Below are 27,377 nucleotides of genomic sequence, written 5' to 3'. Positions count from 1 at the left end.
CCCCCCCCCCCCCCCCCCCCCGTATTTCTATCTGTAAATATTTTATTTATGTTGTGTAATAACCCACAGTCATTCAGAAATACACCCTCTGTTGCCTCAGTCTGGGGCCACCGTTCTCAGTCCCAGGTGGCAACAGTCCCCTTGATGCCAAAGAGCAGCTTGCATCCCATGACCTGCATCCTGGTGCCTTCTACCTTTTGCTCTTGTTTCCAGGCCTCCCCAGAGGGTTGATGGATACTTTCTAGAAGAAGAGCTTAAATATCAGCCCAAAAGTATTGTGACCTTTGTTGCTCTTTTTGCCTTCATACAGTGTTGGATATTTGGACACTGCAGAAATCCATACAGCCACATTTCATAGCTTACCTCATCAAGTGCAAGGAGCTCCCTGGACAAGGTTTTCTATATTTCTCTTCCTCTGGCTGACTTCTGATTCACCCAGTGGGGGATTGTTTTGAGAACATAGTGACAACCAAGCAAAAGAAAATTCAGAACAACACTTGGGGCAAAGCTCCTTGGCAGTGAGATGAATTGAGCTACTCAAGGGAAGTGCTGGGAATGCTATTGTTTGAGATGTTTAAAACTCTCTAGGTCAGAAATTGCAGGGAGCAGTCCTGTGCTTGGCAAATGGACATACTGGTGGAGATGATGGGTCTTTCTCCTCTCTGACAGCTTTTATTTATTATTGTAATTTATTGTTTTATTAGCTTTGGATCGTTGACTTCACCTCTAGTTCAGTTTTGCTGTATATACTATATAGTCCATTATAAGCATGGTACTAAATGATATGCTTTTGTGCTGATGTGGTGCTTGTTTGTTTCCCAGTGGAGCAAGGTGATATAAGCACATGCATTAAATATATTTATGACAAATTTCTCATCTATTACTTTTATTTAGAGTGGTTTTGAAGTAAAGTAGATTCTGCTGGAAAACAAACATCTTTCTGAAGGCAGACAGCAACCTTACTCTTTTATTTTTGTGTGTGTGTTTTTTTTAAATTTAATTTTATTTTTACTTTTATAAAGACAGTTACAAAGCTGCAAGGGAATAAAAGAGTTCACCACTTTGTTTCATATACAGTCAGTGTATAGATCCTGGCTCATCTCTGCTTGCTGGGAGAGATCTCTCTCTTTTTTTTTTTTTTAAGAACTAGAGACAACACAACTGAAGATATGGGCCATGTCTGTTTTTCATTGTCCTGAGTTGGAACAGCTCCCATGAGCTAGGAGAGACTTTGGATCTACTCCATCAAATCTTTAATGCCTTATGGTCAGCAAAGCAATTCAGCATTAAAGAACATGGGTATCATTAAACTAATTTTTGTATACAAAACCCCTCATCTCTAGTAAAGAAAGGGAAAGGAGGATGAGCATCTCCAGAGGGCAGGAAAAATCCCATTGGAAGGGAAAGGAAGCTATCATTTGATTTCTGTTCCCTAGAAAAATGGCAGATATATGTATCTGTATATGTCACCTGAGAGCTGCTGGACTGTGGTCAAGCCCTCATCCATGTTTTAGGGCAGCATGTGATTCCTGAAAAGAAAATTTTGCTTACATTAGATAATAACGTCAAATAACAGAATAAATTTTCTCTTCAGGTTTAGTGCCTACCTTCTTGGCAAGTCTGCTGTTCCTTGTCCTGATTTAATTCAGGGGAATATTCTTGCCTCTGGATTTTTTATCTTCACTGGTGTCCATCATTTCTCTAAGATAATTAGCTTTTTGTCATCGTCCTAGCCTCACAGATGGGCTTCAGCAGGACTTAGCCCAGGTTTCAGCTGGGCTTATTGGGCTTAGCCAGATAAAATGCAGCTACGGTGTCCTGCACTTGGACCATGTTTATGAACATACCATGAAACTGAAATTCATAGGGAAGAAATGCTTTTCGTTATTTCTTCCCATAGAGCTAGATTACCCTCATTAATGGAATCCTATTAGAAATATCATTCTACTGGGAAATTAAAACCTTGAGCAACATTTCATGGGGGTTCAGTTTTTATTTTTGATTTTTATCCTTTTTAACTAGACCTTTTTCTGCTTGTGTGGTAGTCTTTCTGGATTGGTTTGCTGTTTTGCAACTCACTTCCCAAAAAACATCTATACACCAGGTCTTGGGGGAATCCTAGAGCCTGCAGAAAGCCCTTTATCCTCATCTGTAACCAACAGGAAGGTAGTTGGCGTAATAGTATCCATACACAGTATAGTCAGCTGATGTTATCTCTGATAGTGATCATTTTAGTGAACTGAGCTGACAACTGAAGTTCATGCATCCTGTTTCTTGTTTTGTTTTGTCTTTTTCGCTTTCAAGTTCTGCACTGTACCATTCCAGATTGCATATCTTCTAGGCTCTTTAGTCTCTCACTGAGGCTAGAACAGAGACCTGCCAGATTCTCCCAAGTGCACTGGAAGGAACACCATTAGGTGGCCTAGGGGATGGTGATCCTTACGGCTAATGATGCTGTACCCTGCAAGCAAAGCAAACAGTAGGCAGGACTGTGACAAAGCAGTACTGTGGACAGATTTTAATTGCCATGCTGAGAGGTCAGAAAAGGAAGTCATGAAATAATTTGGAAAAATGTGAACATTTATATAGCATAGTAAGATCCTAAGGCTGCAGCCATGTCTGAAAATTCCTCCAAATTTGGTTACAAAAAGCATAAGAGCATTCGGGCTACTGAGCCTTCCCTCTTCATTCCCTTGCTTCCCATATTGTCCACCAATTCATTTGCTTCTCTCCTTCTTTTCTGGCATTCTTTCACATTCTCTTCTTTTGCTGATCTTCTGTCTTGATTGCTAAGTTATTCCTCTCTGTCTAACATACTTCTTTTGTGTGTTTGCAATTTTTCTTGATTTATAATAAAGCTGGTGCCTGATTGTCTTTGAAAGTGGATTCTACCTGGGTTATTTATCAGCTATGTAGATTGCATTTCCTTAATCTTGTTAGCTATGTGGTATATAAAGACATATTGCGTGCAGTCAGTGGATAATTCAGTTACAAACTATGCTGCATAGAATTTCCATTTCTAGTCTGCTGTTCTGGGAAATGATGTGAAAAAATTCATCCTGATCCAGTCACTTCTGCTGTTGCTCTTTTCTCTCAAGAGTGCTTGGCCCTCTTCTCCCCATGTTACTTTCTGGTTCTTAGTGCTCTTCTTCCATGGATCAGTGTAGTTGAATCTACTGCGCTGTAGTTTTGGTTGCATGGATCCTCCTAAGTGATTAAGCTGAGTGCAGTGTTCCTGAGAATGAAGGACCCCACGCATTGGCACAAAGCATCCAAACACTCATTGCCCAGTGCAGTATGCTCTGTTTTACCCTAAATTTAGCAGCAAGGGCTGTCTTTTAACACCTCTGAATTGAATATCATTTGACAGTTAAAATCAAACTGGATCCTTAAGACCTGCAAATTGCCATGTGAACCTGGTATGGATTTGCTTAGGGTTTAATATGCTAAATCATTAAGCTCCCAGTTCATGCAAAGAGCACAGGAGGAAAGAAGAAAATGTTTTGGCCTTCTTTTTACATAGCAGTCAGTTTTGTCCACCGCTCAACATTACCAATATAATGGGATCAACATCGGTCAGAAAGAATCTGGATTGTGGCACAACATCAGAGCTCTTATGGGCCCCTGGAGATGGAGATGTTTTGAAATGCTGGCAAGTCTCATCTGACAATGACATGCTGTTTTTAAAGTGCCTGTCTGCCTCGGTCTGTGTCAGCTGGTGGAACAAATCCAGTCAGCAGCTCTCTCTTGGTCCTGTCCTTTCATCTGGCTATAAAAGAACCGTGGAAGTCTCCCAATGTGCACCATGGTGCTGTTCAAGTAAAGGGGAAAAGGAACCAGAGGACAAGTGGACGTTTGATAGATGCTAAATTGAGGAGGGGAGGGGACGGTCCTTCATGTCTCCTGGGCATGGGTCCAGGGGAATGTGCGTAGGTGGAGCACAATGTCAATGTATCTGTGCGGGCAGTGCAATGATCTGGATCTGAGATGATTTGGAGGAGGTGTGTTAGAGTAGTTAAATGCAGGACATTTATTTGCTGGGAACTGACTTTGATCTTGGAACAGGACTTCTATGTGAGATGAGTTCTGCTAGGTCTTGGTCTGTTTCCAGTTGATTGATTCTTGCATGCAGAGATGGATTAGACTGGAGTTAAGTCCGCGTTGCAAGAGTGTGTCAGCCTGGATCTTCTCTTTGGGGTGCATTTTCCTGGGATTTAAACTGTGTCAGACAGCAAAACTGGAAAACTGTTTGGGAACAGACCTAGAAACTGAGGATAATGTATATCCCCCAACTGTATGGGGACAGTATCTGCTTTTTGACTTGCAAGCCCAAGTTCCTCTCAGGAATTTTTTTCTTATAGTCTTGCATCGCCTGGTTTCTTTGCCATGTGTCCTTGCACTGGTTTCTGGAATTGGAAGAGCCGGTATCTCTTCCCACAAACCTATTTCACAAAAGGGCCTTCTACACTAGGCATCTTGTATCTTGTGGTATATACAGAGCTTTCTGTTCATGGATACTGTATATGCCTCTGTTAAGTGTTCAGATAGCAACACAGACCTCTAAGGCTATTTCTGGGAAACCTGTGAAATTTTCTAATACTCCTCTGACCTACATATAATGGCTGTAACACAAACTGCGTTTACATGGGTGACATTTAGGCTGAATGGAAAAGCTGCCTACCCATTCATAAATTCATTTCCCCACCACCTTCCTGCCTGCCTGGCTCACCTGGCTGCTCGCTTTCTCTCTCATTGCCTGCCCTTTGGACGCTGCAGGAACAGCATTGCACAGGATGTCAGTTCCGGCTGCCCACGTTGTGGCCATCCCTGCCTTTGCTTTACAGTTGAAGCCAGATATCCTCCACAGCATCCTATAACTGATGAGATTCTCTTTGCTGAGAGGTCAGGCTGTTGGAAGCACCCACTCTTCTCTGACCTGAGTCCTGTAAATCTTTGTGCCCCACACAGTACCACCAGTGAGGACACACAGCAAGGTCATTCTGTGCTTGCATTGTCCTCCAGGGAGATCCACATGCCAGCAGAGTTAATTACACTAACAGCCACAGAAATTATATTGGCCCACCACTGGCCTAGTGAGATGAATATCTCCCTTTTTTACTCACAGGGGGATGTTAATGGTATTTTTATTAACTGGTGACCTGTTGACTGCTATTAGAATATAGATTGTATGCATAAACCAGGTCAGGGTACTGAAGATATGATTATAGAGCAATTACTGTGTCAGCCAGTGTGGCTTCTAATCAGAGCTGGCAAAGAGTCTTTGGAAGCCTGGAAACTGTTTTTGGAGTCCAACAAGAAGAAACAGCTTTGGATGAAAGTATTGTGCCTTTACATCTTCCCGGAATTAAATGTCTGATTTTCTACGATTAGGGTGGGCAGTCAAGTCAGAAAGAAGTCTTAAGAAGGATAGCTTTTAGTGGAATACAACTGATTAGGGGAGTTCAAAGTTTGAAAACTTTTTTTTCCCTTCTCTTTTTTATTATATGGTTTATGTTTATTTCACTGAGCTGGCTGAGGATGCTAATTCTGCTCTTGCCCTTTAAAATGAACTGCAAGGTCATACAGCTGAGTGTCTGGAATGTCAGTAAAATGATTACACTAATACATGGATTTCTTTTGATGAGAGCCATAGCTACAGAACCAGATTTAGAATTGTTCCACATTTGTCAGAATTATTAAAGGGAAAAAGGAATAATAAAACCAAGAGCTGGCATGTTAGATGTGAAATCAGGGGCTGGCTTTCTCTTAGGAGCAGCTGTTCATTTGGAGGTTGAATTGAATACCCTGATTCCCAAAGACTAGATTTGTTTCACTAATAGCAGAACTGATCCTAATGAAATGATTGGAAAAGATGGAGAGACCGCTTCACACGGATGAGAGCTCAAGGTTCACATGTGGCTCAATTGGTACTTGTAGCCACATTTATATTATCTACATTTATGGACTAGACAACAAATACTGTTGAGCTCACTAGCACACCTGCAAAATACACTTGTATTTCATGTTTTGCTGTGGTGGACATTGGCTTCACTGGAGGGTAGGACACAGCACTATTTGCATGTTTATGTTTATCCTCCTCCTCCAAAAAAAAGATTATCTGAGATCTGAAAAACTAAGTAATCTCATGGTAATCTGAGGCAGAAGCTGGAACTGTAAATTTGGTTCTGTGGTTTATGAAAAGAACATACCTGCTGAGATTCAGGAGGAAACAAAATGCTTATAGATTTCACTTGATGATTAATATCTAATACGTAGCTTAAAGAATAAATTATCTTCCTTCCATTTTGAACCTGGAATTCAGCTTAAAGAGGAAAATAAAATTTGAATTATAAGTCTGTAGCTAGGCTTTCTGTACTGATAGAGTTCAGTTGCAAGCAGAATCTTGAGGGAGGAGGCATGTTTTTATTTTTTCCATCACATTTTGAATTATCTCTCCAGTTGCTATTGTTGGCTATGTGGTAAGTTTTGAGTATTCTCGAAAATTCATCCATTGATCTTTTGAGATCTTCTTGTATTCTATCTGCTTTTTAACATGCGAATGAAAAAGGCATATTCTGAGGGGGCCAGCAAGAGAGGGAAGGGAAGAACAAGAGATTAATGTGCTTCCTGAACCAAACTTTTGCAAGATGAAAGAGAAAAGTGGCCATTCCCTGCCAATGTGTAGTTCAGTCCACCACACAATGATGGCACGTCTTGTCATACCTTTTAGTTTTTTAATCTTAAATCTTACTTTCTATTGTCTCATGTTTCCATGAGAATATTTACTTCAAATAAAATAAAAAAGTAAAAAGACATTTCTTATCACTGTTTGGAGGAAGAAAAATTTACGATATGAAACACAAAACATCAAGAATCAGAATGGCACTGAAAAACACCATACATTATTATTTCAGGAGTTGTGATTTTTAAGCTGATATGACGATTCTTTGGGTTTTACTTATTATCTTTGAATACCGAGAGATGCTACTAAGGCAAATTTTCTTTCTTAAACAGTCTTTCTCTGACTAACTTCCAGCAGTCTGGCATCTTATTTAACACTCTGTGTGTCAGAAATTCCCATTTTAGAGATGACTCTGTTTCCATCAAAGCTGCAGCCGTACTTCACAATTTCACTTATTAACAGCCTACTGAGATAATTGGGTCTGCCCAGCTCATTAAAAATAAAATATTGATGTTTTCTTAGGTTGGATGTAATTATCTTGCCCCCACAGGGAACAGGCAGCATAAAGGAGGGACGGTGTGGTTTAATACACATCCTGCTATGCACCTGCTTGCTGCTCTGCGGTGAAGGAAATTAGGGATATCTGGTGCAGTTACAATGGATGAAGGTGGCAATGCAAAAGAAAAGATTTCCTTTCAAGCCTGGACAGCACAGATTGAATTAATTTCTTCTTTTCTCTCCCCCCCCTTCTTTTTTTTCCTTTACTTTTTTTTTTTAAACTGGGTCCAACAGCAATGTGTCACAATGCTTCTCTACTGTACTTTACTAATCTATAATATACTCTATAGTATACAATTACAAACATTTAATTCCAAGGGGAGATATATTCTCTTTGTATCACAATGAGCAGTAAAGGTGCACATTCCTCTTGCTGCCCCACTTGACTTTACTCTGGAGAAAATTGCTGGAGCCAGTTTTACGAGTAAAAACTTACAGCTTCAGCTTGTCTTTTCTGAGATTTTTTTTTTTGGCAGCAATTTTTTTAGTGCCCGGCATTTCTCTCTGCAATGCACTAAAAGGATTGTTCTCAAATCCAGCTGTTACAGGTCATCAAATATATGATTAGATAGCAACAGTATCTAACTACCATGCAACCACTGGTGAACTAGGAGCACTGGAATACTTAAGTTCTTGTCCTCTCATGCTCTGAGGTACCCAATTTGCCTTGTCCAGCTGTAGTTGTGAGATGTTTCAATGGTGCTGTGCTGGCAGTGCATTTTAATTTCTCATTGGTAAAAATGGATATGGAAGACATAAGAATCAGGAAAAAACAGAGCTCTTTTTGCTCCCCACTCCTTCTGGTTGTTTTAAATGAGTGTTAGAAGGCAGAGACAGAAAAAAATCAGAAATATCAGAGAACATTTAAGAAACTTAGATGTGCTGGTCTCATTATCCTGTTTTAGGTACAAAAGGCCTCAGGTCTAACTGAAAGTAAATGTGATGAAGGGCTCCTAAGCTGTTTGGTTGCTAGTGAGAATACTTTCCATAGCTCATGTGTTTGACTAAGAAAACATAGCTGTGAACACTGCAGATCGGCAAAAATTGACCTTTTTGGTATGTTGGCTTTTCTATGCATCTTACCAGCCATCCATAGGCCTCAGCCCAGACTTCTTCCATAATCCTGCCTACATATAACTGTGGTTTGTTCGTTAAAGTCTCCTGTTCCACTCGCTCTCTAGTGTATTGCAGCTGCTTCTCAGTCCTTGTTGGAACTAGCTTGAGGCACCCTGTTGCTCCCATAGCAACTCCAGGTAACAAATTCTTGGGTACTCTCACTGTTTGAAAGGCGCCCTGCATTTCCTTAGAGCTAGAACCTCACTTTTAGTCTTTTGCTAGAGCATCACTGCTGTGGAGTGGTCTATATGGAGGCACTAGTGCTAAGTATTAGTGGGTGTGCAGTGTTCTGAGAATATTGGTTTGTTCTGCTTTACAAGTGTGTAAAGTACTGAAGAAGTTCACCAATGTTGCTTCCAGAAAGAACAGAAATTACTTTAGAGGGAAAGAATCCCATGTTTCTCTAGAAAGTTTCTCTCTGAAAACCCACAGTTTGTGGGCAAGTAACCATTGCTGAGCTACAGGGTTTGGATTTGCGAAGTACTGCTCCTCTGCACCACCTCCCGTACAACAGCCCTGATCCAAAAGACTTTGGCACTAGGAAGAATTGCAACATCCATTTTAGGATGATCTGAGAGGAAACAAACTCCCCGCAGTTTTCAAGTCTGGTGGTCTGTGGTCTGGCTGTAGCGTCACCTCAGTCTGTTTCACTTCCAAGTTGAGCTATTACGAGCTTAAAAGCTGAAAAAGTCCTGTTGTGTTCTCTTGTCTGTCAGCAGCACTGCTAAGGGATTTTTCTCTTTCAGAGAAAGATTCCTACTCTGGTGTGCTACAAATGATGTATCTAGCTCTGCAAAATGGCTGGAGGCAGCATTATAATTTCACAAGTTTGCTTCTGCAGTCAGCTCTGAAGTGCTTCATATGGAGGTTGATGATGTCTCTTGAGCAGGAATTAGGGAAGTAGAGTAAAAGCAGCAGGTCTTGTTCCACTTGTCTTTTAAGATCATGCTGTCTCTGACTTGGCAAAGTTGGGACCTTCTCACTTTTACCAGGACTCAAAAATCATCCACTTCCAACAGGATGCAAAAAACCCTAGAAGACGGCCTTTAAATAGGCCACTGCCTCCCTTGACAGACAGTGAAATAAATGGTCACGTTTCTGAAAAAGCTGGCCATGTTGTGTCTGTAACTGTCACAGTAGGAATTGCTGGACCCTGAACGCTTTAGTGTATCTGGCCTTTATTTGGATAATGGAAGCTGAACAGTTTGGAAAAATCTGTCCCTAATTATTGGTGCAGAGCCCTTGAAAATCTGGCCCTGAGCTCTTCTCAAATAAAAATCTGGCCTCATGGGCACGACACTGTCAGAAGCAGTGCCTGGCATAAAGTGCTTCTTATCCTTTTCAGTGATTTCGTCCTCCTGTGAAGTTTCTAATTTATTTTAATTGCTTTAAAACTTTTTAAATGAGGCTATTTAATGACTAGGATTTTGACTTATGGATCGAAGCTTCAGTGCACACCACATTAAATGGCGTGTATTTCGTTATGCCTAAATTCTATTGTTATGCCTGCCCTTTGTGCTGGCTTTTCATTTTCCAGTTTGGGGGTAGTTGCATTTCTAGGGCTCCCATCTGTCATAATTTAGTGTTTCTTCAGCACTTTTTCTCATCTTAGGAAGCCATTCAGCATGTCCAAATATTGCTTTATGCCTGCATGGACAATGCTCGCTGTCTTTGGAGGTGTCTATTCTGTTTCACAAAGGGAAACGTTGCGGTACATCTGAGTGCTGACTGAAGGCAGAGATGTCTCTTTGAGCCACTGGGTTGTAAAGAGATGAACTCACTGGCCGTCCTCTGTCAAAGCTTTTCAGGAGCCTGACTGTTCACGGGGGATTCTTTGCATGGACCACAATTGAACCCAGTTCTTCCTGTGATTGCTATTTTGCAGCGGGTAGCACTATGTAAAAATTGGCATGGAGTTTTGTTGCATTGAAATTCTTGTCCCTGATACCCATTGGTTAGAGTTAAAAGGCTGAATTCACATCTTTATTAAGTTCTCCTGGCCATGCTTTCAGGTGGGTACCATTTTGGATGGTGTTTTGCTCAGTCCTGTCTCCTATCTGAAGTGATATTCTTCACTGCTCTTCCTCGCTACTGAGCAGCAGAAAGAAAGGTCCCTTTGAAAACATGTATTCCCACAAGCAGGGAAGGAGAATGGGGTCAAAGAAAGCAAGGAGGTAAACGTGTAATGCAGTGAGTTAGAACTAGGTCACAAGACCCATCTTACATCTCCAATCTTTGAGAAAATGGTCAGAGCTCTGTAATAAGTGCAGAAGTAGGGGCTTCTACCTCTGTGGTTCATTAGGAAGACATGTCCCGTGTCACAATACCTACACAATGCCAAGAGGGAGAAACATCTGTTCCAGTGGCTAAGACAAGGTTAGTGCAGCCACAGAAATTTTGTGCATTCATTTTGCAAATCATGAAATCTCTGTGCCTCAGTTTTCATTTGTAATACAGGAATCATAATGCCTATCTGTCTCACAGAGCCATTTATTTTCACTTTCTTTCATAAAACCAAACTCTTTGCATTTATAAAATTAGCCATGGCTAAAATGTAGCATTCAAAGGGACTGTCAACTTTGCGTAGAGAATAGTATGATTAACTTAATTATTAGGGCGGTGGGGTTTCTTTAATATATATAAATATATAGAGATCTAAGCCCAGAATTGATTTAGCAGGAAAAATGCCACAGATTGCATGACCACTGTTACTTCTTATTTACTAGCCCAGAAAAATGAGATTCCACAATAGGTTTTTACTGTTGTAGAAACTAAAGTGGTGAGTTTCTAGTGCCAGGAATGTCAGTTGCTACATTCTTTGTTTGCCGTGTAACTGCAATTTCGACTCAGAAGTTTTAGTGAGATCCTCTGGGTTAGATTGGCTTGTTTTTCAACCATAATTTGGCATTGTTCTAAACCAGACCTGAAATATTTCTGGTACATGCTTGGTTTTTAGTGAGCATTTTTCCCTTTTTACACAACCATTGCATCAGATGCGGCAGCAGAGAAGAGGCTCAGTAGGGACTGAGGTAACAGAAATGCTTGGAAGCCAGGCAGAGGTGCATTGAAACAGTTAAGGATGACTAAGGGTTGGAAGAAAAGTGTATGCCATAAAGTCAGGAGCACTGTATGCTTCCTGGAAATGTGGCTGGTAAGGAAGAGGAGTGATCTGTGCTATTTTTCACTCAATATCTGCATCTAGTCGCTCACATCTGTACCAGATTTTAAATGCATTTAACCCTGCTTCCCTCTTCTATGTGCTAAGTGCTAGGTGGAATTCAGACAAATGGGTTGTCAGCAGCTTAACAGATACATTCTTCTCATTCCGATGGTTTAATTTATTTTTTATTTTAAAGGCACCCTGTTTTCCCTGGCCATTTTAAATACAAAACAATCATTAAGAGTGTCTGAAGAAGCTCTAGATGGATTAGGGATGTCTCCCAAGAGGTCAACTGACATTTCTACTCTCTGAAAGTCCCTGTTCAGCTGCCTCTTCAACCAGCAAACCTTGATTCCAGTGGCCATCTGATTAAACAACAGAGCATCAGCAAGTATTAAAAGTCACTTCTCTTGGGCCAGACTGCACTGACAACAAGGGCAGAGAATGATGAAAGGGGAGGAAGCCTTTTGGTGCAAAACACGTTTCTTGGTACTGTATAGAGAGCTGGAAGATAAAATGTTTTCCTTTCTATGATCCTGGCTGGTCTGCTGCTTGCTGTGTCCTAATAGCCTGGATCCTGGCTGTAAGTAGACAGAGGTTTGATTTGTATCCTATGCACCACTGTGTGCGTATGTGAGGTTGTGCAAATAAGGGCTGTTAACTCCATGATTAGACTCAGGTATCCAAACATTACTCCATGGGAAATGATGTTTTACAGAACCTCCTCTGTGAGACATTATCATACCTTGCTACAGCATCCTTGCCCCCTCTGTATCTCGCTGGCAGCACCCCTTGATTATGAACTGCAGACTGCTCTGGTGCTCTGCCTTGGCATGCACATTCAACGCAGCCGACACTCACGTGTGGCAATTTCCAGACCTCTCTGCCCTCCTAACCCAGGGCCCACAAGCCCCTCAGGACTGCCCTGCTGGTCTCTCAGGCAGCACCAGCCTCTAGAGCAGTGCCACACTAAGGCAGTTATGTTGCTTTGAGAACTGGATCAGCATCCCCCTCCAAATAACGCAGGGCTTTGTGGCCTAGGGTGCGGAAATACCTGCTTGAGTTGCTGCTTGATGTGTCTTGCCCCTGTGACTCATAGACCTAGAAATGTTGCCAATTTTTGGGGCTTTTTTTCAAGAGTGTTGTTATAGTTGGTATATTTCTTAAAGTCACAGCTCTTGGTGACATGCTATTAAATGAAAATCCAACCTCCTGTTATTTTCTTTTCAAAGGAAGTTTCTAGTCCTTCTGGGTGAAAAGGTGGACAGAGGAGATTTATATTAAAAGGAAGGGAGAGAGTGGAAAAGAAAAATTACAATATGTTTTTTTAAAGAAATAATTTTTTAGGCAAGCATCCTGCATTTGGAGAAAGGTGATAGATTATTTTTTTTCAATCTTTGAGGCCACCTTTATCAATGTAGATTTGCCACTTACATCATACCCCGCAACAGTAATTTCTTCTGTGCTGGCCATATCCTACAGCAACCAACACCAAAAACATGGATATTGTTGTATTTAGCCCTTGCTGAGACTAGATGACACTGCTTCAGGTATTTGACTAGCCTGACTTCTAGTTTTCAAACCCATATTCTTACTCTGTATAGGAAGCAATTTTCAAATCACACCTGAGTTCTGATCCTTTGCTAATGGGAGACAGTTGTAGAATTCACTGAGGGATTTTAGTCAGCAGACTGAGCAAATATAGTTGCCCTACTCCTTCTCTCTCAAATTTGCTTTTTAATTTTTATATCTGAATTACGAAATGCCACCTTCACTAGCCACTGCCAGGAGCAAGGAGCATTAATATTGATGTTAGGAAGGCCCTGCTGCTTGCAGCAGGGTGATTTAAGGGTCAGAATGATCAGGGATAGTATTGAAGTAAATAAACTCAAGGTCCAATTTGTTGTTTTCTTTCATGTAACTTTTTTAATTTTTTTTTTTCTCCCAAAGCAAAATTAATAAAATAAAATAATTTGCGAGGGGAAAGAGTGAATCAACAGATCTAGGCTGCTGACTCAATTACTTTGTAACATTTCCTGCCATGCCGCCTTCTTTCTATTCCTCCTGCTTTTCTATCCTTCCTGTCACCTGTCAGGGTGAAGGCAGTGTGACAAAGCCCAGTGTGAATAGAGCTGTGCTATCCCTGTGACAGCAAGCCACAGCCTTTCTCTGCATTGAAGGAAAAATAGGCTGGATGGCCAAGAGGTCTGGGAGAGGGACTCACAAGCCTCTGGTAGAGATGTGAAAAAAATATCAGAGCCTATCTATTGTGTTTCTTTCTCAGAAAATTGAATGAGTGGGGCTGATTCTGGGCTTTATTCTTGTGGAAGAAACTTACATGACTACCATTATTACCTTTTTCTCTAAGTCAGAACTAGTCCCTTAAACTGCCACAGAGGTGACAGTGACGCTGCCTTCGTGCTTGCCTGCAACCCTGAGCAAGGCACATTGTGCTTCATCCTCCTGCCTACACAGTCACCATGATCTGCTCCTAAGTGTGTCCTAGGGACAGACCCAAGGCTTGGGTGTGCTGGCCATGGGCAGGGGTGGGAGGGAGAATTTAGAGTAGATGCCAAACTGGCATTGCCTTTTTGAGGATGGGATGTAAAGCTCCAGAGAGTATGGAGAATAACAAACGGCTCCTTTCCAAGGTACGTACCTTCCTCCAAGTCAGTGGAGGCAGAAGCAGCAGCGCAGTGTGTGAGTAGAGAGGCTGTCGAGAAAGGCTTCTGCACCACAGCTGTCCAGCTCCCCAGGCAGGGAGAGCTGTCAGGAAAGCAGCTGCGCTTGCACAGGTGCCCTCGCCGGGGACCTCGGCTGTGTCACCCCCTCTTCATGGCAAGCTGGGGAGAGAACTGACAACAGGACCCTGTGGTGCTTTCTTTTTGCAGCTAAGTATGCAGACAGGGCAGCATAATGAGACATGTTTTTCTAGTTAGCTGCTGGTTTTTTTGCTGGTGACCGATGCCGGCACTGGGCTGCTTTGTTTCCCTACAGAGAAGTTTTGGCATAGCTGGGGATCAGCACCATTGCAGTGCAGACTGATGTCATGTTTGTGAAATATATTCTACACTAAATGCCAACAGTGAAGTTGCCATTTTACATTTTCTTCCCTTGGAATTCAGACTATGCAACTGAAATCTTTTAAGATGCCCATCTTTTCCACAGGCCATCAAACAGCAATGGCTTGACAAGGCCATGTGGCAGCAATGACAGCAAATGGGTTGGAAATGGCAATTCACGAAGGATGAAAATACATAAACTCTTTTCTGCAGGAGTGTCCAGTATGATGCCAAAACTGTTGCAGCTTTGTGGGTGCTTCGCCTTTTTTTATTTTTTTCTAAAGAAAGCTGTGCTTGCTTTTCTTCTGCCTCTACCCTCTTCCTTTCCTCTGAAGCTTTACTTTTTTTGCCTTCCCCAGTTAGGGCATTTCTGTCTCAGATGTTGCTTTTGATGGGATTTTTTTCCCCTTACCCATTTTAGTTTCTTCTGACCCCAATTCTGTTTTTATAATGAGGCCATGCTAATTTGTGCTGAGAGCTTATGAGTTTTCTTTAAGCACAGGGAGAGGTCACTGTGAAATGGCTAGGGGTGTTCCTTTCTTCCCATGGCTGCTGTTCAGAAGGTTTGATCAATTTATTTCCCTATCACCATCAAACCATTTCCTGGCTAAATTAACAGTGGTGCCTTGTGCAGCCATTGTGCTGGGGCCAGGAGGGAGGGAACAAATAAATTGATGGACGAGATGGGGGTAGGAAGACAGGGTATGTGAGAAGATAGTGCTGGACCAGGAAATGTCTGCCTATGCAAATGCCGGCTGCTTTGTCATTCCATGGCAAAGGCCAATGATTTTGCACCAGTGTAACTGGTAAGGGAGGAGCACATTAGACAGTTACTAGAGAGAGGCGATCAGCTGGTACCTTGCAGCGGGCTGTAAGCAGATCTGTCAATCATCTTTATTAATTGAAGACATGCCTTAAGGGGAGCCCTTTTTGGGCATGTTTACTTAGTTACAGAGAAGGTCCTGTCCCTTAGCAAGAGCCTTATCATCGTTATTAGTGGTAATACAATAATAACAGTAATAATGCTGGCAAATATAACTTCCCCCTCAATGAATGCTCTTGGAGACTTTTTTTTAATTTTTATTATTATTATTATGAAAAAATCAGCTTCCTCAGCTAGGCTCTAATTACCATTTTTATGAGAACTACATGTTCTCCTATTCATGCAAGAAGATTTGTTTATCAAGGGTTTCTCTTTCAGTGCTGCTTTTGTAGAGTTTATCTCTTCATCCTTAGCAACAAGGGCTGGAGTGGTGGCCTAAATAAAAGGCCTGAGTTACTGGGATGGGTGAAAAGGCAGTTTTCCTCATCAGGAGAAAAGGAAGAAGGATCAGATTCCTAGTCAGGGTAAATCAATAGAGAACCAGTGGAGGCTGTGATGCCATATTGCTTCTTGCCATTGGAAATTCTCACACAAATGGAGAAGAAGAGAGCAAAACCGTCCCTGTATAATTAAATATTTTTGAAGACCCAGCAACATCTCCTCCTGACAGAGGAAGCAGTTTGGAAAATGAAAAATAAAATCAGCTCTTTTAGTGGCCTTCTGATGTGAAATTTCTGTGCCCTCGCTCATCCAAGCAGAGCGGTTCAAACCAAAACCAGAGCAAGATCTTTTCAAAGCGGGTAACTAGAATTATACCCTCTTTAAGATAAGATCTCACCAGTGCTTTTTATAATGACATCTCCATTACTTTGTCCATGCACATAGTCACCCCATGAGGTGTTACTGCTCCCAAGTCTGTCTGCTCCACTGTTCTTTCCAACTAACGAGCTCCCAACTTGCATGAGAAAGTTTTGCTGTAGTGCCTGACCTTGCACTTTTTACTTTTCTCATTTCTGTTTGACCAGTCCTCAAGGTGAGACAGTTCTTTGTTTATACATCTTGCTCTCACTGCATTGACAGTGTTTTCCAACTATGTGTCATCGGTCCACTTCAATAGCGCTATCCTACTTTTATGTTAAGATCAATCATGAAAATATTAAATAAAATTGGTCTCACACCTCGAGGAGCTCTACTAATAAATTCCCCTTTCAGTCAGACCAGTGGTCGTCTCTTTCATCAATTCCTTATTTGCCTTAAAATTCTTTACTAATGCCATCATCTACATCTTAAGTAATAAACCACTATAAGACACTGTATCCAACGCTTTACTTAAATGGTGATAGATTAGCCTTTACTGCATTTCTTTTGTTTAAAAAATCAGTTATGAGAAAAGGCAGTCAGGTTTTTTTGAGCTTTTGGAAAAGCCATAATGCCTTTTATCCTATTTTCCGCTTACCTTGATGTCTTTAATTGCTTCTGCGTGTATTCCAGAGCAGTGCATACCTCCAGGATCATATAACTAACTCTGTATTTGCCCAGATCCCCTTCTCCTTTTTTACTTATTTCTATGTTTTAAATCAGGTATTCTGCAGACATATAATACTCTTCTGTATTGATAGGTGTATCGAGCTTCTTGCAGCTTATCCTGTAATATCCCTTATCAGCTCTTTAAACATTCTGGGGTGAAAGTTTTGTTCCACCTTCTTGAGTGCAGCATTATCTTGGAGTTTACTTCCATTTTCTCATTCTCATTAGCTACACTGCCTTTGTCCCACACTCAATATCACCATCGCTATTAAAAAAAAATTAAGCCGTCTTAATTTTTTTAGTCTGTGCACAGATTATATTCAGTCTTTACTGCACGCCCACTGCATGGGATTCCTACCTATTTTTACTTTACTGTTCTGTTATTAATATGGCCAAAGAGTATTTGTACTCTTTTTGATAATAAGTATCCTTTGCAAGGTCTTGCACATCTTTACTTTTGACAAGTATCCATTTATTTGTACACTTCTGGACCACGAAGAGAATACATTCCTCGTTCCCTAGGTTTTTCTTTCTTCTGTTCCTGATATGTTCTCCTTTTGCATGAACATCCTTTTTGTGGAGATTTTTTTGTTCCTTATTTGGAATGCAGGAACCGCAAGAGAACTGTTTACTATCATTCAAGGGTGTTATCATGTGATGAGACAGAATATGCAGAGTTGGCACTATCAATACCCAAGTGCATTTGAACAAAACAAAATCCCAACTTTCTGTCATCTTTTCATGTTCTCCACATCATCTCTTTTAAAAAGAGGCTGTAAACTTCTGTATTTAAATAAGCAGGCTTAATCTATGGGTTCAAATGTAGCCTCTCCATCTGAAACTTGGAGAAGTTTCCAACAGAATTCCCAACCTTGTAGTTTGGATTTATATCTATTTTGAGCACATGTTTGTGGATTCGATAAGGTCGAAAAAAATTTTGCCTCTTGTGCTCCAGTAATGGGTAGGTGGAGTTGTCTCATTGTGAATATTACTTCCTTGGAAAGATTATAGCCATTGAGGTAGAGAAGGATTAGGAGACCTCAGGATATGAACAGGTCAGATCAATCCAGACTTCAGTAATGTGCACTGTGGTGTGCTTGCTCTTCTTCCATACAAAATGAGAGCAGGCAAGGTGCCTCCCAGATTACTGCTTAGTGAAGATTAGACAAGATGGAGTTTTCTTGGATCTGAGCTAATTTGTATTCAATGGAGTACTCGATGCCCACCTCAATTCCAGCAACCTAAAAGTAATGGTTACGTTAAAGCTTTTCAGCAAATGCCCACAACACAGATCATTATCATCTGAGTGACAGGAGGGAAGGAGGAGGAGAGGCAGGGGGAATCTGCATCCTCCTGCTGCTGCTGCTACTGGATTTGAATCCTGCAACACACCAGTAGACAAGAGGGAGATATTTTTTCCTGATGTAAATGCATGCATCTATCCTAGCAGTGAAAGCAGAGCATATGTGGTTACACATAAACATTCACATGTCCACAAATACTGAATTGAACAGAAGAGCACACAGCTACCACAATCTTTCACACAGATTGTCTATGGGCCATCCATTAAAAAAGCAAAAGAATACCCCAAGAACTGAAAACTGATTTAGCAACAGTAAAGGGCATATACTGAGGAGCTGACCCTTGCAGCCCTTCTGGCCTAAGCAAGCTTCACTTCTGTAATTTTTCATAGCCTACTCTTTTGTTTTTCTATAACCCTTGGACTCTAGTAAATTGAGGCTTTGGATTACTTGAGGGTTTAGGGTTAGCTAAAGAGCTCTGCCTTTTAAACCAGTGTGCGTTATCTGAATTTTAAGCTGTGGTGTGAAAAAATGCACAGTTGTGCACCAAGCAGTTTGGACCCACCTGGGCTCACCAGTTTCTTCTGTCCACTCTCCCTAAGCCCAAAGCCTCATGATATACTAAGTTTAATGGTAAATATTCTCCTCTCTTCTCCATAGGTAATGAATGATTAGTGTAGGATATTGGTGACAAAATGCTGTATTCTGGAGCTTGTGAACCAATTGAGTCAGTACATGGGTGGCTGGGCTACCTATGTTCAGGTATCTTGTAACTGAGTTACACACTGTGGTATCTGAGATATCCATTGAAGGCCAGAACATATACAGCCTGTGCTATTCAGGACACCCTCCAATTCTTAAGATAGTATCAGCTGCCTATATTTAGGAAACTGAATCACAGCCTTTCTTGATCAACAGGAAGGTATACAACAGTTTAGTGTTGGATCGCAACAAAACCTGAGTACTCAGCAATGAAAAATTCTTTATAGCATTAATAGCCAATATCTTTGCTTGTACAGAGACAGACTTATAACTGCGATAAAAGCCACCCAAACAGACAGGATTCGAAAGCTAATTATCTAAATGTATATTCCCCTTCTCTTTTGTTTTTATTCTCTACACTTTTTAACAGTAGAGAGAGAAACTGCACATATAGCTATTATTTTGACCAGGGTTTGTATCTTCCTGATTTGAACATGTCAGGGCTTTATAGCAAAGCTGTTTCATAGTCTCAAGCTTCAGTGCCAGTTATTTGCTTTGCCAAACATTTTGAGGGGTTTTATTCTTGACCTCAGTGACAGTGTCTGTGTGTGATTGTAGGGAACTGTAACAAGGGAATTTTTCAGCTGTCCCTGGTGTAGCCGTGACAAGCCTGTTACTACTTTGCTTTTGCATGGCACCAGTCTGTGCAAAAAGTCACCCCTGGGATTTTTTGAATGGGAAAAACAGGCTACAGGGGCAGTTGAACTATTCCATTCCACCAAACATGGGAATGACTGTATAGCATCTCTGAGAAGCGTTCCTTCTTGAAGAAAAAGGTTAAATTCAAGCACAACAGACCTGAAACCTCTGTTCCTGGGGCATCCTCCAAAAGGACTTTCATCCCTTCCACTATGTAATTTCTGATGAAGGAAGGAATTGAGGTATTTGGAGTGTCGTTTTCATGTTGTTTTTCCGAGGAGCTTCTACTGCATCCCTTAGAAGCCCTTTTTCTCTGGTTGCTATCACCTCTGCCTTCTGCTAGTAGGGTGTGTTTGGTGGGATTGAACAAGTGTTCTTGCACTGCCTGTTTCTAAAGAGGGTTTGTATATACTACACTGTATGCCCAGCTGTGAAACCGTGATTCTGCAGCTCTCTTTTTATTTCAGGAGGTCTCTGGAATAAACCCCAATATATTGAGCATTTCATAGTACTTTTTTAGGAAAAATAGATCTATACCATCCTAGAAATGAACTTCAACATAATTTTATAGCTCTAGAAGATGAAGAGCGAAAAATAGACAGAAAAAATGCATTTTCCAAGCTGTGATTCAGTGGACTTGCCACAGTAAAGGGAGGGAGAGAAGAGGATGACGATGCACATGAAGATAATGGCAAAAGAAAGTGAGGTTTCTCTTTACCTGAAGAAGCTCTGGCAGTCATATTTAGTTGGCCATTCTTCATTCAGCCTTCCCACATAATAGTGACACAAGGGAAATGGGACTGGTCTACAAGTCCGTGGTATTAGTTCTGCTTGGCAAACTTCAATTTAGGCTAGCAAAAAGCTAGAGGGAATAGCAGGTTTTCTTCTACGAGGAGGAAGTGTGCATGTGGGTAGCTATATCTCAAGAGGAAAGTGGATGAGGATCAGGGAAGGGAAGCCAGTGAAAGAGACATGATTTTTGGTAAGCATAAGGTAAAATCTACCTCTCCTCTCAATAAATATTGTTCTTTTTAACATCAAGGACATTGTCATTTGCAATTAAAGATTACTGGAAGCATGAGAGGGCATGGGGAGCAGCACAGTCGTGATGCTGATGTCAGCAGCGGGACTGCCACTATTAATATGTTTGCCCTTGTTAAGGACCTGTTCAGGCATACACGGAAATTTGAATCTCTGATTTGACTGCATTTCTTTACATGACGATTCTTCCAGTTCCTGTTCCCTTCACACACATCTCTGATTCCAACAGTACTGGAGCACCCTGTATTCTTGAATTTACTTATCCATGATTAGACCAGAACAGTTATCCCAGTTTGTAATTAGGATAGTCTAGATGAGGAGTTGGACTAGTGACTTGTCTGTATCTGCATTAGGAATTATGTAGACCTGTAAAAGCAGATCTATAGAGTTGAAACATCAGGACAGAAGATCTGACTGTAAAACTTTTGAGGAAGGTTTCTTTGAACTTGATCTAGCTGGGAATTGAATACCCATTAGCAGGTGGAGTACCTATTATGTACATTGTATTTTCAGTAGAAAAAAATCCAGTCTGTGCCCGTGTACACAGCTCCACAATCCAGACTCGGGCAGTGGGGATAACCTGATGATTCACTTCATTAGCACGTTTACACTCTGAACCAAAATACTGACATGGACACACCAGAAATCATCTGCTACCTTTCGAGATGCCCTAGGATATCCTGACTGCTTCAGAATAGAGGATATATTATTTCATATTTGCCAGCCTTGTGAAGATACTTTACTTGCAATAAGGCAAGTCAAATGACTTCTGTGTGGGCAGCTGACTCAAGATGAGAAAGCCTGTAGCAGAGCAGCAAAACTGAGCTCCTTTACATCCTGGGAGATCTTTCCCTTCCAAAAGAGTCCTGGGATTACTATTGGAATCAGGACTTGGATGAGATCTGGCTACTGGGAAGGAGAAATTCCTCAGCACTATTGTCATTCCCCTGGAATGACAGCAGGACTAGGACATTCCCCCTGTACTTGACACTGGTGAGGCCACATCTCAAATAGTCTGTTGTTTTGGGCCCCTCACTTCCAGAACGATGTTAGAGCATGTCCAGAGAAGGGCAATGGAGCTGGTGGAGGGTCTGGAGCACAAGTCCTATGAGGAACAGCTGAGAGAGCTGGGGGTGTTTAGCCTGGAGAAAGGAAGGCTCAGGGGGGCCTCATTGCTCTCTACAACTACATGAAAGGAGGTTGTAGATAGGTGGGGTTCTGTCTCTTCTCCCAGGTAACAAGGGATAGGTCAAGAGGAAATGTCCTCAAATGGCCAGGGGAAGTTTAGGATGTATAGCAGGAAAAAAATATTTACTGAAAGATCTGTCATGCATCGGAATGGGCTGCCCAGGGAAGTGCTTGAGTCATCATCCCTGAAGGTATTTAAAAGATGTGTAGATGTGTCACTTAGGGACATAGTTTAGTGGAACTTGGTAGTGTTAGGTTTACGGTTGGACTGAATCAACTTATAGGTCTTTTTCAATATAAATGGTTATCTGTTTCTATGATTTTAAAGTAATATGACATAAGAGGGCACGTGTTTCACATAAAAGTGAGATCTGGTCAGGGATGTTGCCTGTCTGCAAGAATTAAATGTTAGCATTGTTCCCACTTCATCACTAGATCAGTATTGCTCAATTAAATCCAACTGGCAGAGGCACCAGAGCCACACAATGATTTTGCTCCATCTCCTTTTATGACCAAAACTAACAAAACCACAAAAGGACTGAGGCTCTTACTTCTTCTTGGTGACTTCATGGGAGCTGTCCCATTAAGCCTATGTGGCTTAAATTAAAGGCGTTATTTGGTTGTGCTTAGATGGCAGTGTATCAAAGAGATAGAGAAAAGCTCAGTTTGAAACATGAAGAAATTGCAGAACTGTTATTTTCCACTTTATTTTCTAGCACTATAATTGCAAACCCCTGTAAAAAGTCACGTTACTGTAATGTGGTATAACTATCTTGTAACTGAAAAGACTGGTTTTTAGCTGCAGCCTCCTTGCAAAATTCCACCTTAGACCACTTATTCTCCTTGAACTGTTTTAAAAATGTCAAGTAGAAACAGAAGTAATCTGTACAATTTCCTGTGATAAGCTTATTCCATAACATGACTCTTTAAAAAACATAGACACCTCCCTCGTAAGAGGGCTGCACTTTACCAGCAGGTGTAAAAAAAAGGTCACTATTCTACAGGGTATATGTAAATCTTCTGAATCCTTTGCGATAAAGTGCACTATAAATGTCTGATGATGATAATATGGTTTGGAAACATTGTCCTTGCTATATACCTTGTAGTTGGTTGAATGATTTACTGACTAATTATCTGATAGGAGGCAGCGGTAACTTACCCCCAGACCATGTATTAGCAATGCTGATAAAAGAGACAGCTGTAACCAGCATGGCTCACAATGGTATGTAGAAGGTGGGGCTCCTTTTGAAATAAGTATCAGCTAATTTAACCCTGCAGACAGCAACATTTTCTATAAAAACACTGTGTGGTCAGTGTAGGAAAATGTGGGACCATTGCTGAATGGAGCAGACACCTGGTGTCAAAAGATTTGGAAAAGACCAAAGTACTTAATGCCATCTTCACTTTGATTTTTACTAGGAAGGTTTGCCTTCAGGAATCACAGGTCTCTGAGAGAAGTGGGAAACTGGCACAATGGCAATTTACCCCTGGTAGAGCAGTATAAGATTATTTAAACTAATTAGACACAGACAGGTCCATGAAACCTGACAGATGTTTCCATGAATACTAAGGTATTTTACTGATGTCATTGTGAAGCTACTCGAGATTACTTCCATAGGTCTTGGTAACTGGGGGAAGTTCCTGAAGACTTGAAGGGAGCGTCACCTGTCTTCAAGAAAAGCAAGAAGGAAAACATAGGGAACTACAGCATGCTCAACCACACCTTATTTCCTGGGAAGGTGATGGAGCAAATAATCCTGGAAACCATTTCCAGACCCTTGAAGGACATGAGTAATTTGGTATAGTCAGCATGGATTTATAATGCAATGATTAGTTCAGTGAATCATTATATCAGAGATCTTGATCATGTTGTTTGTTTTGACTTTTTAAAGCTTTTGACTCTGTCTCACCTTTTGACATAAGATTCTCACAGACGAGCTGGTGATGTATGGACTAGATAAGTGCAAAGGAGAGTGAATTGAAAACTGGAGACACTCTTCACAGTGATAGGCAGAGAAGGTACAAGGGGCAGTGGACCCAAATTGCAATACAGGAAATTCTATTTGAAGGAAAAAACCCCATTATTTTTACTGAAAGGATGCTCAAGAACTGGAACAGGCTGCTCAGAGAGTTATGGGATCTTCATCACTGGAGAGGATGTTAAAAATTGGACACGGCTCTGAGGAACTCATTCTAGCTAACCTTGCTCTGCACAAAGCGGACAGACTAGACTATCTCCAGTGGCACTTTTCAATAGCAATGATTGTTCTGTGAATCTAGTGCTTATGTTTGATGGGACAATGTCTGTGTCAGTAGAAAACATAGAGTTGCTGGATTGACAGAGTCCAGTACGTAGAAGAAAACCTACTGAGACCATCACTTTTCTTGTAAAAGTTCTCTTGAACTAATTTTAATGTGTCTGAATAACATTTCTTGGCTTTTTCCTTTTCCAAACTTCTTTGGCATGAAAGAACTGTCAGTCACAAAAACACCTTACCTTCTGGTAAGGTTTCCTACCCTTCTTGTAAGCATAGAATTTTTTCATTCTTTTTTTAAAATATCTCTGCTCCCATTGAAAAGGTGACAGGCAGAATTGTGTATTCATAGAATAAACAATGAAGAGAATATGGACAAGATGCTCTCTTTCCCCATAAATCTCAAATGTATGAATGTATATTGACATATATGTGTGACAAAAATGCAGTACAGAGAAGGGATGATGAAGAAAGAACAACTTTTGTACTTGATGCTGTCCAAGTTCTTCAGAGGTATTCCATGGATTCACTTGCATATTGAGATGATTCCCTTGATCTTACCCGGGTAACTTGCTCTTCCATATTTTGGATTAAATCTGATGACTTGGGCAAAAACATGAAGGTGTACAGCAGAACCAGCACTGCCATGGCAAAAGATAAAAGCATGGATGGAAGTAGAGGCACAGCTGGGCTGCCCATTCCTTATCATGCAAACTTTATGTGTTTGAAGAAGAAAAAGACCACCTTGGTGAACTCCAAAGACAAGCTTTTGGCTTTGGCAGTCAGAAGAATAAACGTGTAACAGCTTCCTTTATCAACAGAGCGTGTTTGCTGTTAAGCTACTGCAGAACAATAAACTTCCTGTCTAAATAATTGTCTATTCCCACTACAGCCCTTGTATGCTGAAAAGATATAGGTACTCAATGTTCTGATAGAAAATATTGATCTTTTAGTTGAGGTCAACAAGTGGTGATGAGAAGGGAAGGCAGAAGGATGGCAAAGTGTAGGCTCTGTTCATATTTTTTTCCAGGAGCCTCCACTTGAAGAAACTAGAGAAAATGTCCTTGTTTCATTAGTTCATTGTAAAGATCTCCCTTCTGCAATTGAGACATTTAGCCTCTTGGGAAAGACAGCTAAACAGAAATCCATTTACCTTTCACATGTTTTTCATAATTTCCCCTGCTACTTTGGTTAATTAATTATCACCGCTATTTGTGTTTAAACAAGGGGTCTGTCTCCCTCCCTCCTCCCAAGCCCATCTGCTCCTCCATGACCTTGCTTGTGAAGTCATTGCTGTGCTGATTTTGTGAAAGCACAAACACTACCCTAGCAACAGACAGCTGTGTCGCAAAGACAGGGCTGTGACCTCACGGCAGGAAGGACTGGGCTGGTGGTGGGGGAGAGATTTTCTCCCACAAACATAGAAGCTTTTGATGATAACAGAGAGGAAGGCAAGGCGTTATTATATCTGGAACAAATGGTCTTGCTGTTTGACTGCTTCTGCTTTAGAAGTTGTCCATTGCTTTAAATTCTCTTGTTCAAAGACCCTTTTTTAACTTGTATGTTTTTCATGCAAGGGGACTGGTTTCTCCCTCAGATCTCAGCTCAGAAGATATCTCCAGGAAGGAGTAGGGGATGGATTTAATCACAGAGGACACGGGCCCGAGTTTCTACAAAGCCTGCAAGGTGTCCAGATCCCAATTTTGATTTGTTTGGTTTGGTCGAACAAATCTAAGTCTTAAGAGGCAGTCTCATTTTTATTCTAACTGTTCATGGATTTCTCTCTAGTCTACCCCCACCCAAACTGCCTCTCTTCTGAATGCAATCAGGTAGAGCAATCCAGCAATGAAAGCTTTATTTTATAAATATTAGCATGACTGGATGACAAGTGGAAATAGAGTCTCATGATCACAAAGCATTTTTAATGTAGGTGCAGTAAGACACATCAAAGCTAAATAACATACAAGTGGTACTCCACAAGCTGTCTGCAGAAAATGCCTCTATACGTATTGATTGTGAGGCTACAAAAAATGTATCTTGATCAGTCTCTCGCTGTCTTCTTCCTTGGCCGATTGCTTGGTTGTTCCATGAAACACCACAGTCTTCAAACCCTCACACCTCCTTCGTTAGCTAAAAGTAGTCAGTGTTTCAACATAAGCCATTGCCGTTTATTGCCTGAGAACAATTTATAGCAGTGTGCTACTGTGATAGGCTAATTGAGTCAAAACACCTCTCCCTTTTGAATATATTCCATGATTAAATCACACCCCTTCAGAGCATGCATGATGGGTCTCCACTGATATGACCCACAGCCAAGCATTAACTTATCTGTAGTCCATTTTCTTTCAGGTGACATGGAGGATGACAGCACTTACATTGCACCTTCACCACATCTCACTCAGCCTTATAGATAGGCAGGACTCAGCAACCCCAGGCTGCAAATGACAATACTGAATCACAGTGAGTGAAAACAATTTCTTCAGGTTTTTTCATCCATAGGTTGCCAAACTTAAAAAAAATTAATTTCCAGATTTGGAAATTTGTTATCCAAATGCAAAGCCATCACCTATGTTTTCTGAAGGAGTTTTTTTTTGGTGGGTGAAGGGAAGAAGTAAAGGGGGATCTAAGAAGACAACTGAAGAGAGAAACTTATTTTTCAATTAGGTTCTGTTTACAACTTTGGAGAATTTAAGGGACCTAGTACAAATTTTTAAGATTTACCTAGTCAGTATCTGGAGGCTGAATATAAGATAAAAACAAGTCATTTGTGTCACATTGAATGGCTCTCACCCAAGTATCATTTTATTTCATGTCTGATTTGTCCCTAATATTCCATCCAGCTGCTGCAGCAGTTTAAATTCTGTCCCATCTGATTCCCTCCTTATGTCTTATCTGGCTTGGTTCTTATGTTCTGCTTGATTTTCACTACGGTATCAAGCATTTCCAATTATTTGCCAGTTCCTAATTTCTGCCTTCTCTGTTTTACACACAGATATTCTTTTCCATGTTCTCTTTACTTGTTTGGATGTTTGGACCTATGAACATGCATACCAAACCTGCTCCACTCACTTGGATCTGCTGCTGTCCTCTAGGCATTCAGGCAGCTTTGACTGATTTGCACTTGCCACATATTTGAGTTTGTTGCATTTTCTTCTTGCCGAAGTAATTTTCTTAGAGTCCTGCACCCTACATGGTATGAAATGCTGTCAAATCTGGAGATCCAGCAGCCTCAGATCACTGTAACAGAATAGCTGGAAGAACCC

General features: G+C 41.1%; 1 protein-coding gene and 2 long non-coding RNA genes across 3 annotated transcripts in view; 2 read left to right on the top strand and 1 right to left on the bottom strand.

Moving 5' to 3' along the window:
- The window catches only part of LSAMP (limbic system associated membrane protein), a 1,005,382-nt gene that overhangs the window by 480,139 nt on the left and 497,866 nt on the right, over positions 1-27,377 (top strand). The window lies entirely within an intron of this gene.
- Positions 24,694-25,382, bottom strand: LOC113966448. The gene is made up of 2 exons (XR_003533832.1): positions 25,268-25,382; positions 24,694-24,755 (listed from the first exon to the last, which is right to left on the bottom strand). It is a non-coding gene; the product is annotated as an uncharacterized LOC113966448 (long non-coding RNA).
- LOC113966447 overlaps positions 25,516-27,377 on the top strand; it is a 30,264-nt gene continuing 28,402 nt past the window's right edge. The window contains exons 1-2 of the long non-coding RNA XR_003533831.1: positions 25,516-25,800; positions 26,464-26,574. This is a non-coding gene — a long non-coding RNA (uncharacterized LOC113966447). The remainder of the gene's footprint in view (positions 25,801-26,463; positions 26,575-27,377) is intronic.

This window comes from Neopelma chrysocephalum, unplaced genomic scaffold (genome assembly GCF_003984885.1).
Source record: "Neopelma chrysocephalum unplaced genomic scaffold, ASM398488v2 Primary Assembly neopelma1_60, whole genome shotgun sequence".
NCBI classification, from domain to species: Eukaryota; Metazoa; Chordata; class Aves; order Passeriformes; family Pipridae; genus Neopelma; species Neopelma chrysocephalum.
This window is presented reverse-complemented; position numbering and strand designations above follow the sequence as displayed.